At 48.9% G+C, this 14,362-nt stretch overlaps 1 protein-coding gene across 1 annotated transcript in view; it reads left to right on the top strand.

The window, feature by feature from the left end:
• The window catches only part of KANSL1L (KAT8 regulatory NSL complex subunit 1 like), a 2,604,205-nt gene that overhangs the window by 1,551,144 nt on the left and 1,038,699 nt on the right, over positions 1–14,362 (top strand). The gene's annotated exons all lie outside the window — the stretch shown is intronic.

The raw sequence follows: 14,362 nt of genomic DNA, 5'->3' as shown, positions 1-14,362 counted from the left end.
ATAATATGGAGCATAAAAGTACATAAATAACACATTACACATAATGAACAGCAAATAGTTTTACCAAAGACAACATATGAAACAAAGCAAAAGACCCCTTTTGTGACGGTGGCACTTAGATATTTTTACCACTATAGATTTCTAGATCCAATGTAGTGTAGTTCCTAGTTTCCCACTAGGCCCTGCGCATTGGAATAACATAAACAGTAGTATCGACATGGAACTGCGGATATTCCAGGCCTCCACTGACTATGCTAAACTTAATTGGGTTGTGTTACCAACTAGCTCAGAGGTCACTGGAAACTTTCTTCTCTGCATAGGAAGTGATCAGCTTCCTTGGCACAGACAAGAAGGGATTCAGTTTTCCAACAACCGTGCAACATGACAACTTTGCTCCTCAGATCAAGAGTCGATCTCTAGGGTCGTGTGAAACAATAGACATAGATTTCACTCAGTCAGTCTAGTGCAGTTTACTTTCACAATATGTAGAGAATAGAGAGACGGGCGTTTATCAATAAAGGGTTAACATTTATTGAACAGTCTTTCTTCTCATACAAGAGAAATGTATTGCCACAATTGCAATAACTGTTATTATAAAAAGTACGTACAGTAAGATAAGAATTGCGAAATAGAACTGTAAAAGCATCGATATGGTTTCTTAGCCATACAATGGTTTAAAAGTAATAAAACATATATACAGTCATATATACATTAGGCTAACATACTCAACTGGTGCTTCTAACTAAGCCTACCCTAGTGTGCCTGACCTAAGCCTAACACGTGAAAAGGGGAGTAAGTAAGTATCTTAAGTTAAGTTGGTTTTGCCAAGGTTTGTTTCAAGAATTCTCGTCTAAGGGTTTAGTCAACACCATACCTCTGAATAGAATGATGGAGGATTGGTATCTCCTTCAGGGGTCTCTCTCGATATCCCAGTCACCTGCGAGGGTAAACCGGAAGCGCCGGGACTGGATTTCTCTGCACGAGAAAGGCAGCGGCTTCTCTCAGCGCGTCGAGGAAGGAGGGGTGACAGCGTCCGCGGGCAGCTGGGCTGGATGTCTTCGCAGAGGACGGCTGCACGGCTCCTCAAGCGTACTGAACCACAGTTCGCGCTGTAGCGGCGATAGTGATAATCAGTAGCTTCACCACCACAGGATAGCAGGCTGCAGCGACAGAGTGCTAGTTGTTACCAACACGGGGTCATGCAGGCAGCTGGCATCAGCAACAGGTTCGCTCGCTCAACAGCAGCTAGCTTCGCATTGCTTAAGGCAACGTTGGTAATATTTATACCTGACAGGTGCCGGGTTTGACGCAAGTTTGCTGGACATAAGACGTCAATTAAAGATGTCACTAGGAAGTGACAGTTATCAGTTGCTCATTAGAGTTCTATTACTAATCAAAACATAGCAAGCGGGGATTTCCAGGTTTGCTAAGTTTTTATCTTGTTGAAGAACTCGGAGTGTTATCTAGGAATATCAGATAGTGACTGCTGCTCTGTCATTGCACTAATTGGTCGCAAAGGAAGTAGCAGAGAGTCATGCTGGAATGTGGCTCTGTGGCTCTGCTCGTGTGAGGCCAGAGATGACTTTTCAGAAAATCGCACTTGAACGGTTATGCCAATATAGGGAATAAAGGGCTTTATAGCCGAATAGGGGCATAAGGTCACAGTATCGATCAGGAACCTAGATAAACACATGACACCCACTCCACGTATTCATGTCCATCAAAATTACTAAAACTAAGCAATTAGATGCATGTGTAACATTGTGTAACATAGCCCACCCCAAAATACATAAATGCATTCGAAATAGGCGTACTTGTTATACATGGAATTTAGGTACTGTACGTTGTTTAAAACATAGTAATCATTCAAAAGGTTATCGCATATAAAATCAATGAACGATTATGCAAAAGATTTACACATGAAGTATCTCTGACAGAAGAAATGCGAGATAAATCATCACATAAAAATGCATTGTAATAACATGTGTGCTAGAGGCTGGTGTGATGTTGTTATGTCTCTAGATGTGCTTAGAAATAGAAGTGTGAAGCTTCTGTTCTCTAAGAATAGTTTTTACGTTAAGCAAAGAATTGTTCGTGCCAAAAAAAAAAGGGTCAATATTAAAAAAATTGTCCAATTCAAAGAAAATATATTTCCAAAGCTCCTGGCAGTTTTTTGTTGATCAAAACTGAAGGCCGAATTCAGAGTTCATGGGAACGCTGTGTGTCGGAAAGCTTCTCAAAAGTTATTGTTTCTCTATGGGTGAGAACATCGTATCAGACAGGCTCGCAAAGAATTGGTCTACAAAATCAGGTGATAGTTCAACCAAATTAGATAGCGCTGTAACTTGGCAGGTGTGAGAATGATTGCTGTCATCGAGGGCAGGACCAGCAATGCTCACAGAATGTTGTACCTGGATGATGTTGCTTTTGTCACTTGCTCCACTGTTACCACTTGGCTGTAGTACAGGAGTCTCCACGAATGCCGTCATCAGGATTGGTAGCCGCTGGGGACAACACAATGCGTGAGCCGTTATTGGACTTAGCAAAGTATCGACGTCCATTGGTACTGCTGATGGAAGTGAAAGACAGATGTCCAACACGCATTCCTCGCCGCAAAGCATACACCGTAGCACAGGTAAAATGCAATTTTGCCATATCGGTCTGAATGAAAGGAACCAGGTCATGTTTAGATCTCTCAGCCTGGCCAATCCGAGGACGTTAGTTATCCTGTCCCTGTAGCGCATTGCTAGGATTGTCTCTTCCATTCCCATGGGAGCTATGTCTGAGCCGAGGCTTGCCATAACGTAGCAGGATGGTCAAAAATAGAATCCCTGCGATGAGTCCCAAAAATAGTGGAATACCACCAAAGATGGAGTGCACAAAATTAGGAAAGATTCCCAAAATTGCCTGGAAGGGTGTTAGCAGTCCCGTAAAGACTGTCTTAAATATGCCTGGGATGCTTGTTGCACTAGACATGTTAAGGAGTTGGCTAAACATTTCTACGAAATGCACGGGGCAATTTGTCGATAAAAGGTCATGGACTTCAGTAGCCGTCCTTGCGACTAGAAGATCATACGTCTCTTTAGATGACGTTATAGGCACTGTTGTCTGTAAAAGCACAGATTTCATTTTGCTTAATGTATCAATTCGTATAGAATAGAGATTCAGACGAGGCCAGAGGGGAGTCACTATGTCTGGAGGCCCGCTCGGGAACAATGCTTGCATACAGCATTTGACCATGGATGTAACTTGTACTAGATAACTTTTTCCGGGCGCGAGGCCACAGCACCTGTGATCCGTTCTAAGAATGTAACTCCCGTTCGAAAGTTGCATAAAGAAGGGCTCTATCTGAGTTGCAGGTGTGACTAGCTGGTGGCATGAGAGGTTGTTTGAATTTCCATCACATGCTCCGTGTAAATTAATACCCTGACACAAAAGTATACCGCTTAGTGAGTGTTTACAGTTGTCACCACTAAGAAATACATTTTTGTCGCTGTCACTATAGCAAGAATGAGTGTATGGTAATTTCCATTCGGATTTAATATATCCCTTACCCAATTGTTCATACTGGCCAGCAGGTATGTACTCAAGGCATTTATGAAATCGGAAAGTTGTTATCGGAATTGTGATAATTCCGTGTATTATCCATTCAATGACAGGGCTCTCTGACATTGTCAATGGTAATCTCTCGAGTTTCTCGATGCTCAAGATTGTATAGTCTGCTCCTTTCTGTGCCAAACTGATCTGTTTATCAGTAAGGTTAAAAATGGAAAATAATGACGTTGTGTTTATCAAACGCCAAGGCACATAGCCTGAACGAAGGTTTTGCAGCGTCCAGCCTAGTTCAATAACTCTGTTCATCACCACCCCCTTTTCTGAATCGTTTTTGGCCATTATAGGTGTGGCAGGGTATACTCAGACATGAGTCCCTTGCTCACTGCACCATCAGGATTCAAGCAAGCCGGGCCGACGACGGCTGAAATGCCAGAAACCGGTCCCCGGAAGCTTGTCTCCTTTCTGGTGAAGAATTGGCTTGGTAGTTTGGTCTGCCCTGTTCCCATGATGCACTGGGCCAGGGACAGACTAATTTGCATGTAGCCAGGTTCTGAGCTGGGATGGTGCAGTGAGCTAAATAACGGTGATGGATCAAGCCCTGATCTTTGGACTGGGTAAGAGTGGTCTGCTTAATTCAGACACTCTGTTCATCACCACCCCCTTTTCTGAATCGTTTTTGGCCATTATAGGTGTGGCAGGGTATACTCAGACATGAGTCCCTTGCTCACTGCACCATCAGGATTCAAGCAAGCCGGGCCGACGACGGCTGAGATGCCAGAAACCGGTCCCCGGAAGCTTGTCTCCTTTCTGGTGAAGAATTGGCTTGGTAGTTTGGTCTGCCCTGTTCCCATGATGCACTGGGCCAGGGACAGACTAATTTGCATGTAGCCAGGTTCTGAGCTGGGATGGTGCAGTGAGCTAAATAACGGTGATGGATCAAGCCCTGATCTTTGGACTGGGTAAGAGTGGTCTGCTTAATTCAGACACTCTGTTCATCACCACCCCCTTTTCTGAATCGTTTTTGGCCATTATAGGTGTGGCAGGGTATACTCAGACATGAGTCCCTTGCTCACTGCACCATCAGGATTCAAGCAAGCCGGGCCGACGACGGCTGAAATGCCAGAAACCGGTCCCCGGAAGCTTGTCTCCTTTCTGGTGAAGAATTGGCTTGGTAGTTTGGTCTGCCCTGTTCCCATGATGCACTGGGCCAGGGACAGACTAATTTGCATGTAGCCAGGTTCTGAGCTGGGATGGTGCAGTGAGCTAAATAACGGTGATGGATCAAGCCCTGATCTTTGGACTGGGTAAGAGTGGTCTGCTTAATTCAGACACTCTGTTCATCACCACCCCCTTTTCTGAATCGTTTTTGGCCATTATAGGTGTGGCAGGGTATACTCAGACATGAGTCCCTTGCTCACTGCACCATCAGGATTCAAGCAAGCCGGGCCGACGACGGCTGAAATGCCAGAAACCGGTCCCCGGAAGCTTGTCTCCTTTCTGGTGAAGAATTGGCTTGGTAGTTTGGTCTGCCCTGTTCCCATGATGCACTGGGCCAGGGACAGACTAATTTGCATGTAGCCAGGTTCTGAGCTGGGATGGTGCAGTGAGCTAAATAACGGTGATGGATCAAGCCCTGATCTTTGGACTGGGTAAGAGTGGTCTGCTTAATTCAGACACTCTGTTCATCACCACCCCCTTTTCTGAATCGTTTTTGGCCATTATAGGTGTGGCAGGGTATACTCAGACATGAGTCCCTTGCTCACTGCACCATCAGGATTCAAGCAAGCCGGGCCGACGACGGCTGAAATGCCAGAAACCGGTCCCCGGAAGCTTGTCTCCTTTCTGGTGAAGAATTGGCTTGGTAGTTTGGTCTGCCCTGTTCCCATGATGCACTGGGCCAGGGACAGACTAATTTGCATGTAGCCAGGTTCTGAGCTGGGATGGTGCAGTGAGCTAAATAACGGTGATGGATCAAGCCCTGATCTTTGGACTGGGTAAGAGTGGTCTGCTTAATTCAGACACTCTGTTCATCACCACCCCCTTTTCTGAATCGTTTTTGGCCATTATAGGTGTGGCAGGGTATACTCAGACATGAGTCCCTTGCTCACTGCACCATCAGGATTCAAGCAAGCCGGGCCGACGACGGCTGAAATGCCAGAAACCGGTCCCCGGAAGCTTGTCTCCTTTCTGGTGAAGAATTGGCTTGGTAGTTTGGTCTGCCCTGTTCCCATGATGCACTGGGCCAGGGACAGACTAATTTGCATGTAGCCAGGTTCTGAGCTGGGATGGTGCAGTGAGCTAAATAACGGTGATGGATCAAGCCCTGATCTTTGGACTGGGTAAGAGTGGTCTGCTTAATTCAGACACTCTGTTCATCACCACCCCCTTTTCTGAATCGTTTTTGGCCATTATAGGTGTGGCAGGGTATACTCAGACATGAGTCCCTTGCTCACTGCACCATCAGGATTCAAGCAAGCCGGGCCGACGACGGCTGAAATGCCAGAAACCGGTCCCCGGAAGCTTGTCTCCTTTCTGGTGAAGAATTGGCTTGGTAGTTTGGTCTGCCCTGTTCCCATGATGCACTGGGCCAGGGACAGACTAATTTGCATGTAGCCAGGTTCTGAGCTGGGATGGTGCAGTGAGCTAAATAACGGTGATGGATCAAGCCCTGATCTTTGGACTGGGTAAGAGTGGTCTGCTTAATTCAGACACTCTGTTCATCACCACCCCCTTTTCTGAATCGTTTTTGGCCATTATAGGTGTGGCAGGGTATACTCAGACATGAGTCCCTTGCTCACTGCACCATCAGGATTCAAGCAAGCCGGGCCGACGACGGCTGAAATGCCAGAAACCGGTCCCCGGAAGCTTGTCTCCTTTCTGGTGAAGAATTGGCTTGGTAGTTTGGTCTGCCCTGTTCCCATGATGCACTGGGCCAGGGACAGACTAATTTGCATGTAGCCAGGTTCTGAGCTGGGATGGTGCAGTGAGCTAAATAACGGTGATGGATCAAGCCCTGATCTTTGGACTGGGTAAGAGTGGTCTGCTTAATTCAGACACTCTGTTCATCACCACCCCCTTTTCTGAATCGTTTTTGGCCATTATAGGTGTGGCAGGGTATACTCAGACATGAGTCCCTTGCTCACTGCACCATCAGGATTCAAGCAAGCCGGGCCGACGACGGCTGAGATGCCAGAAACCGGTCCCTGGAAGCTTGTCTCCTTTCTGGTGAAGAATTGGCTTGGTAGTTTGGTCTGCCCTGTTCCCATGATGCACTGGGCCAGGGACAGACTAATTTGCATGTAGCCAGGTTCTGAGCTGGGATGGTGCAGTGAGCTAAATAACGGTGATGGATCAAGCCCTGATCTTTGGACTGGGTAAGAGTGGTCTGCTTAATTCAGACACTCTGTTCATCACCACCCCCTTTTCTGAATCGTTTTTGGCCATTATAGGTGTGGCAGGGTATACTCAGACATGAGTCCCTTGCTCACTGCACCATCAGGATTCAAGCAAGCCGGGCCGACGACGGCTGAAATGCCAGAAACCGGTCCCCGGAAGCTTGTCTCCTTTCTGGTGAAGAATTGGCTTGGTAGTTTGGTCTGCCCTGTTCCCATGATGCACTGGGCCAGGGACAGACTAATTTGCATGTAGCCAGGTTCTGAGCTGGGATGGTGCAGTGAGCTAAATAACGGTGATGGATCAAGCCCTGATCTTTGGACTGGGTAAGAGTGGTCTGCTTAATTCAGACACTCTGTTCATCACCACCCCCTTTTCTGAATCGTTTTTGGCCATTATAGGTGTGGCAGGGTATACTCAGACATGAGTCCCTTGCTCACTGCACCATCAGGATTCAAGCAAGCCGGGCCGACGACGGCTGAAATGCCAGAAACCGGTCCCCGGAAGCTTGTCTCCTTTCTGGTGAAGAATTGGCTTGGTAGTTTGGTCTGCCCTGTTCCCATGATGCACTGGGCCAGGGACAGACTAATTTGCATGTAGCCAGGTTCTGAGCTGGGATGGTGCAGTGAGCTAAATAACGGTGATGGATCAAGCCCTGATCTTTGGACTGGGTAAGAGTGGTCTGCTTAATTCAGACACTCTGTTCATCACCACCCCCTTTTCTGAATCGTTTTTGGCCATTATAGGTGTGGCAGGGTATACTCAGACATGAGTCCCTTGCTCACTGCACCATCAGGATTCAAGCAAGCCGGGCCGACGACGGCTGAAATGCCAGAAACCGGTCCCCGGAAGCTTGTCTCCTTTCTGGTGAAGAATTGGCTTGGTAGTTTGGTCTGCCCTGTTCCCATGATGCACTGGGCCAGGGACAGACTAATTTGCATGTAGCCAGGTTCTGAGCTGGGATGGTGCAGTGAGCTAAATAACGTGATGGATCAAGCCCTGATCTTTGGACTGGGTAAGAGTGGTCTGCTTAATTCAGACACTCTGTTCATCACCACCCCCTTTTCTGAATCGTTTTTGGCCATTATAGGTGTGGCAGGGTATACTCAGACATGAGTCCCTTGCTCACTGCACCATCAGGATTCAAGCAAGCCGGGCCGACGACGGCTGAAATGCCAGAAACCGGTCCCCGGAAGCTTGTCTCCTTTCTGGTGAAGAATTGGCTTGGTAGTTTGGTCTGCCCTGTTCCCATGATGCACTGGGCCAGGGACAGACTAATTTGCATGTAGCCAGGTTCTGAGCTGGGATGGTGCAGTGAGCTAAATAACGGTGATGGATCAAGCCCTGATCTTTGGACTGGGTAAGAGTGGTCTGCTTAATTCAGACACTCTGTTCATCACCACCCCCTTTTCTGAATCGTTTTTGGCCATTATAGGTGTGGCAGGGTATACTCAGACATGAGTCCCTTGCTCACTGCACCATCAGGATTCAAGCAAGCCGGGCCGACGACGGCTGAAATGCCAGAAACCGGTCCCCGGAAGCTTGTCTCCTTTCTGGTGAAGAATTGGCTTGGTAGTTTGGTCTGCCCTGTTCCCATGATGCACTGGGCCAGGGACAGACTAATTTGCATGTAGCCAGGTTCTGAGCTGGGATGGTGCAGTGAGCTAAATAACGGTGATGGATCAAGCCCTGATCTTTGGACTGGGTAAGAGTGGTCTGCTTAATTCAGACACTCTGTTCATCACCACCCCCTTTTCTGAATCGTTTTTGGCCATTATAGGTGTGGCAGGGTATACTCAGACATGAGTCCCTTGCTCACTGCACCATCAGGATTCAAGCAAGCCGGGCCGACGACGGCTGAAATGCCAGAAACCGGTCCCCGGAAGCTTGTCTCCTTTCTGGTGAAGAATTGGCTTGGTAGTTTGGTCTGCCCTGTTCCCATGATGCACTGGGCCAGGGACAGACTAATTTGCATGTAGCCAGGTTCTGAGCTGGGATGGTGCAGTGAGCTAAATAACGGTGATGGATCAAGCCCTGATCTTTGGACTGGGTAAGAGTGGTCTGCTTAATTCAGACACTCTGTTCATCACCACCCCCTTTTCTGAATCGTTTTTGGCCATTATAGGTGTGGCAGGGTATACTCAGACATGAGTCCCTTGCTCACTGCACCATCAGGATTCAAGCAAGCCGGGCCGACGACGGCTGAAATGCCAGAAACCGGTCCCCGGAAGCTTGTCTCCTTTCTGGTGAAGAATTGGCTTGGTAGTTTGGTCTGCCCTGTTCCCATGATGCACTGGGCCAGGGACAGACTAATTTGCATGTAGCCAGGTTCTGAGCTGGGATGGTGCAGTGAGCTAAATAACGGTGATGGATCAAGCCCTGATCTTTGGACTGGGTAAGAGTGGTCTGCTTAATTCAGACACTCTGTTCATCACCACCCCCTTTTCTGAATCGTTTTTGGCCATTATAGGTGTGGCAGGGTATACTCAGACATGAGTCCCTTGCTCACTGCACCATCAGGATTCAAGCAAGCCGGGCCGACGACGGCTGAAATGCCAGAAACCGGTCCCCGGAAGCTTGTCTCCTTTCTGGTGAAGAATTGGCTTGGTAGTTTGGTCTGCCCTGTTCCCATGATGCACTGGGCCAGGGACAGACTAATTTGCATGTAGCCAGGTTCTGAGCTGGGATGGTGCAGTGAGCTAAATAACGGTGATGGATCAAGCCCTGATCTTTGGACTGGGTAAGAGTGGTCTGCTTAATTCAGACACTCTGTTCATCACCACCCCCTTTTCTGAATCGTTTTTGGCCATTATAGGTGTGGCAGGGTATACTCAGACATGAGTCCCTTGCTCACTGCACCATCAGGATTCAAGCAAGCCGGGCCGACGACGGCTGAAATGCCAGAAACCGGTCCCCGGAAGCTTGTCTCCTTTCTGGTGAAGAATTGGCTTGGTAGTTTGGTCTGCCCTGTTCCCATGATGCACTGGGCCAGGGACAGACTAATTTGCATGTAGCCAGGTTCTGAGCTGGGATGGTGCAGTGAGCTAAATAACGGTGATGGATCAAGCCCTGATCTTTGGACTGGGTAAGAGTGGTCTGCTTAATTCAGACACTCTGTTCATCACCACCCCCTTTTCTGAATCGTTTTTGGCCATTATAGGTGTGGCAGGGTATACTCAGACATGAGTCCCTTGCTCACTGCACCATCAGGATTCAAGCAAGCCGGGCCGACGACGGCTGAAATGCCAGAAACCGGTCCCCGGAAGCTTGTCTCCTTTCTGGTGAAGAATTGGCTTGGTAGTTTGGTCTGCCCTGTTCCCATGATGCACTGGGCCAGGGACAGACTAATTTGCATGTAGCCAGGTTCTGAGCTGGGATGGTGCAGTGAGCTAAATAACGGTGATGGATCAAGCCCTGATCTTTGGACTGGGTAAGAGTGGTCTGCTTAATTCAGACACTCTGTTCATCACCACCCCCTTTTCTGAATCGTTTTTGGCCATTATAGGTGTGGCAGGGTATACTCAGACATGAGTCCCTTGCTCACTGCACCATCAGGATTCAAGCAAGCCGGGCCGACGACGGCTGAGATGCCAGAAACCGGTCCCTGGAAGCTTGTCTCCTTTCTGGTGAAGAATTGGCTTGGTAGTTTGGTCTGCCCTGTTCCCATGATGCACTGGGCCAGGGACAGACTAATTTGCATGTAGCCAGGTTCTGAGCTGGGATGGTGCAGTGAGCTAAATAACGGTGATGGATCAAGCCCTGATCTTTGGACTGGGTAAGAGTGGTCTGCTTAATTCAGACACTCTGTTCATCACCACCCCCTTTTCTGAATCGTTTTTGGCCATTATAGGTGTGGCAGGGTATACTCAGACATGAGTCCCTTGCTCACTGCACCATCAGGATTCAAGCAAGCCGGGCCGACGACGGCTGAAATGCCAGAAACCGGTCCCCGGAAGCTTGTCTCCTTTCTGGTGAAGAATTGGCTTGGTAGTTTGGTCTGCCCTGTTCCCATGATGCACTGGGCCAGGGACAGACTAATTTGCATGTAGCCAGGTTCTGAGCTGGGATGGTGCAGTGAGCTAAATAACGGTGATGGATCAAGCCCTGATCTTTGGACTGGGTAAGAGTGGTCTGCTTAATTCAGACACTCTGTTCATCACCACCCCCTTTTCTGAATCGTTTTTGGCCATTATAGGTGTGGCAGGGTATACTCAGACATGAGTCCCTTGCTCACTGCACCATCAGGATTCAAGCAAGCCGGGCCGACGACGGCTGAAATGCCAGAAACCGGTCCCCGGAAGCTTGTCTCCTTTCTGGTGAAGAATTGGCTTGGTAGTTTGGTCTGCCCTGTTCCCATGATGCACTGGGCCAGGGACAGACTAATTTGCATGTAGCCAGGTTCTGAGCTGGGATGGTGCAGTGAGCTAAATAACGGTGATGGATCAAGCCCTGATCTTTGGACTGGGTAAGAGTGGTCTGCTTAATTCAGACACTCTGTTCATCACCACCCCCTTTTCTGAATCGTTTTTGGCCATTATAGGTGTGGCAGGGTATACTCAGACATGAGTCCCTTGCTCACTGCACCATCAGGATTCAAGCAAGCCGGGCCGACGACGGCTGAAATGCCAGAAACCGGTCCCCGGAAGCTTGTCTCCTTTCTGGTGAAGAATTGGCTTGGTAGTTTGGTCTGCCCTGTTCCCATGATGCACTGGGCCAGGGACAGACTAATTTGCATGTAGCCAGGTTCTGAGCTGGGATGGTGCAGTGAGCTAAATAACGGTGATGGATCAAGCCCTGATCTTTGGACTGGGTAAGAGTGGTCTGCTTAATTCAGACACTCTGTTCATCACCACCCCCTTTTCTGAATCGTTTTTGGCCATTATAGGTGTGGCAGGGTATACTCAGACATGAGTCCCTTGCTCACTGCACCATCAGGATTCAAGCAAGCCGGGCCGACGACGGCTGAAATGCCAGAAACCGGTCCCCGGAAGCTTGTCTCCTTTCTGGTGAAGAATTGGCTTGGTAGTTTGGTCTGCCCTGTTCCCATGATGCACTGGGCCAGGGACAGACTAATTTGCATGTAGCCAGGTTCTGAGCTGGGATGGTGCAGTGAGCTAAATAACGGTGATGGATCAAGCCCTGATCTTTGGACTGGGTAAGAGTGGTCTGCTTAATTCAGACACTCTGTTCATCACCACCCCCTTTTCTGAATCGTTTTTGGCCATTATAGGTGTGGCAGGGTATACTCAGACATGAGTCCCTTGCTCACTGCACCATCAGGATTCAAGCAAGCCGGGCCGACGACGGCTGAAATGCCAGAAACCGGTCCCCGGAAGCTTGTCTCCTTTCTGGTGAAGAATTGGCTTGGTAGTTTGGTCTGCCCTGTTCCCATGATGCACTGGGCCAGGGACAGACTAATTTGCATGTAGCCAGGTTCTGAGCTGGGATGGTGCAGTGAGCTAAATAACGGTGATGGATCAAGCCCTGATCTTTGGACTGGGTAAGAGTGGTCTGCTTAATTCAGACACTCTGTTCATCACCACCCCCTTTTCTGAATCGTTTTTGGCCATTATAGGTGTGGCAGGGTTTACTCAGACATGAGTCCCTTGCTCACTGCACCATCAGGATTCAAGCAAGCCGGGCCGACGACGGCTGAAATGCCAGAAACCGGTCCCCGGAAGCTTGTCTCCTTTCTGGTGAAGAATTGGCTTGGTAGTTTGGTCTGCCCTGTTCCCATGATGCACTGGGCCAGGGACAGACTAATTTGCATGTAGCCAGGTTCTGAGCTGGGATGGTGCAGTGAGCTAAATAACGGTGATGGATCAAGCCCTGATCTTTGGACTGGGTAAGAGTGGTCTGCTTAATTCAGACACTCTGTTCATCACCACCCCCTTTTCTGAATCGTTTTTGGCCATTATAGGTGTGGCAGGGTATACTCAGACATGAGTCCCTTGCTCACTGCACCATCAGGATTCAAGCAAGCCGGGCCGACGACGGCTGAAATGCCAGAAACCGGTCCCCGGAAGCTTGTCTCCTTTCTGGTGAAGAATTGGCTTGGTAGTTTGGTCTGCCCTGTTCCCATGATGCACTGGGCCAGGGACAGACTAATTTGCATGTAGCCAGGTTCTGAGCTGGGATGGTGCAGTGAGCTAAATAACGGTGATGGATCAAGCCCTGATCTTTGGACTGGGTAAGAGTGGTCTGCTTAATTCAGACACTCTGTTCATCACCACCCCCTTTTCTGAATCGTTTTTGGCCATTATAGGTGTGGCAGGGTATACTCAGACATGAGTCCCTTGCTCACTGCACCATCAGGATTCAAGCAAGCCGGGCCGACGACGGCTGAAATGCCAGAAACCGGTCCCCGGAAGCTTGTCTCCTTTCTGGTGAAGAATTGGCTTGGTAGTTTGGTCTGCCCTGTTCCCATGATGCACTGGGCCAGGGACAGACTAATTTGCATGTAGCCAGGTTCTGAGCTGGGATGGTGCAGTGAGCTAAATAACGGTGATGGATCAAGCCCTGATCTTTGGACTGGGTAAGAGTGGTCTGCTTAATTCAGACACTCTGTTCATCACCACCCCCTTTTCTGAATCGTTTTTGGCCATTATAGGTGTGGCAGGGTATACTCAGACATGAGTCCCTTGCTCACTGCACCATCAGGATTCAAGCAAGCCGGGCCGACGACGGCTGAAATGCCAGAAACCGGTCCCCGGAAGCTTGTCTCCTTTCTGGTGAAGAATTGGCTTGGTAGTTTGGTCTGCCCTGTTCCCATGATGCACTGGGCCAGGGACAGACTAATTTGCATGTAGCCAGGTTCTGAGCTGGGATGGTGCAGTGAGCTAAATAACGGTGATGGATCAAGCCCTGATCTTTGGACTGGGTAAGAGTGGTCTGCTTAATTCAGACACTCTGTTCATCACCACCCCCTTTTCTGAATCGTTTTTGGCCATTATAGGTGTGGCAGGGTATACTCAGACATGAGTCCCTTGCTCACTGCACCATCAGGATTCAAGCAAGCCGGGCCGACGACGGCTGAAATGCCAGAAACCGGTCCCCGGAAGCTTGTCTCCTTTCTGGTGAAGAATTGGCTTGGTAGTTTGGTCTGCCCTGTTCCCATGATGCACTGGGCCAGGGACAGACTAATTTGCATGTAGCCAGGTTCTGAGCTGGGATGGTGCAGTGAGCTAAATAACGGTGATGGATCAAGCCCTGATCTTTGGACTGGGTAAGAGTGGTCTGCTTAATTCAGACACTCTGTTCATCACCACCCCCTTTTCTGAATCGTTTTTGGCCATTATAGGTGTGGCAGGGTATACTCAGACATGAGTCCCTTGCTCACTGCACCATCAGGATTCAAGCAAGCCGGGCCGACGACGGCTGAAATGCCAGAAACCGGTCCCCGGAAGCTTGTCTC

Source organism: Lissotriton vulgaris, chromosome 2_1 (genome assembly GCF_964263255.1).
Source record: "Lissotriton vulgaris chromosome 2_1, aLisVul1.2, whole genome shotgun sequence".
NCBI lineage: Eukaryota > Metazoa > Chordata > Amphibia > Caudata > Salamandridae > Lissotriton > Lissotriton vulgaris.
Note: the sequence above shows the minus strand (reverse complement) of the source record. Positions and strands in the feature narration are given on the sequence as shown.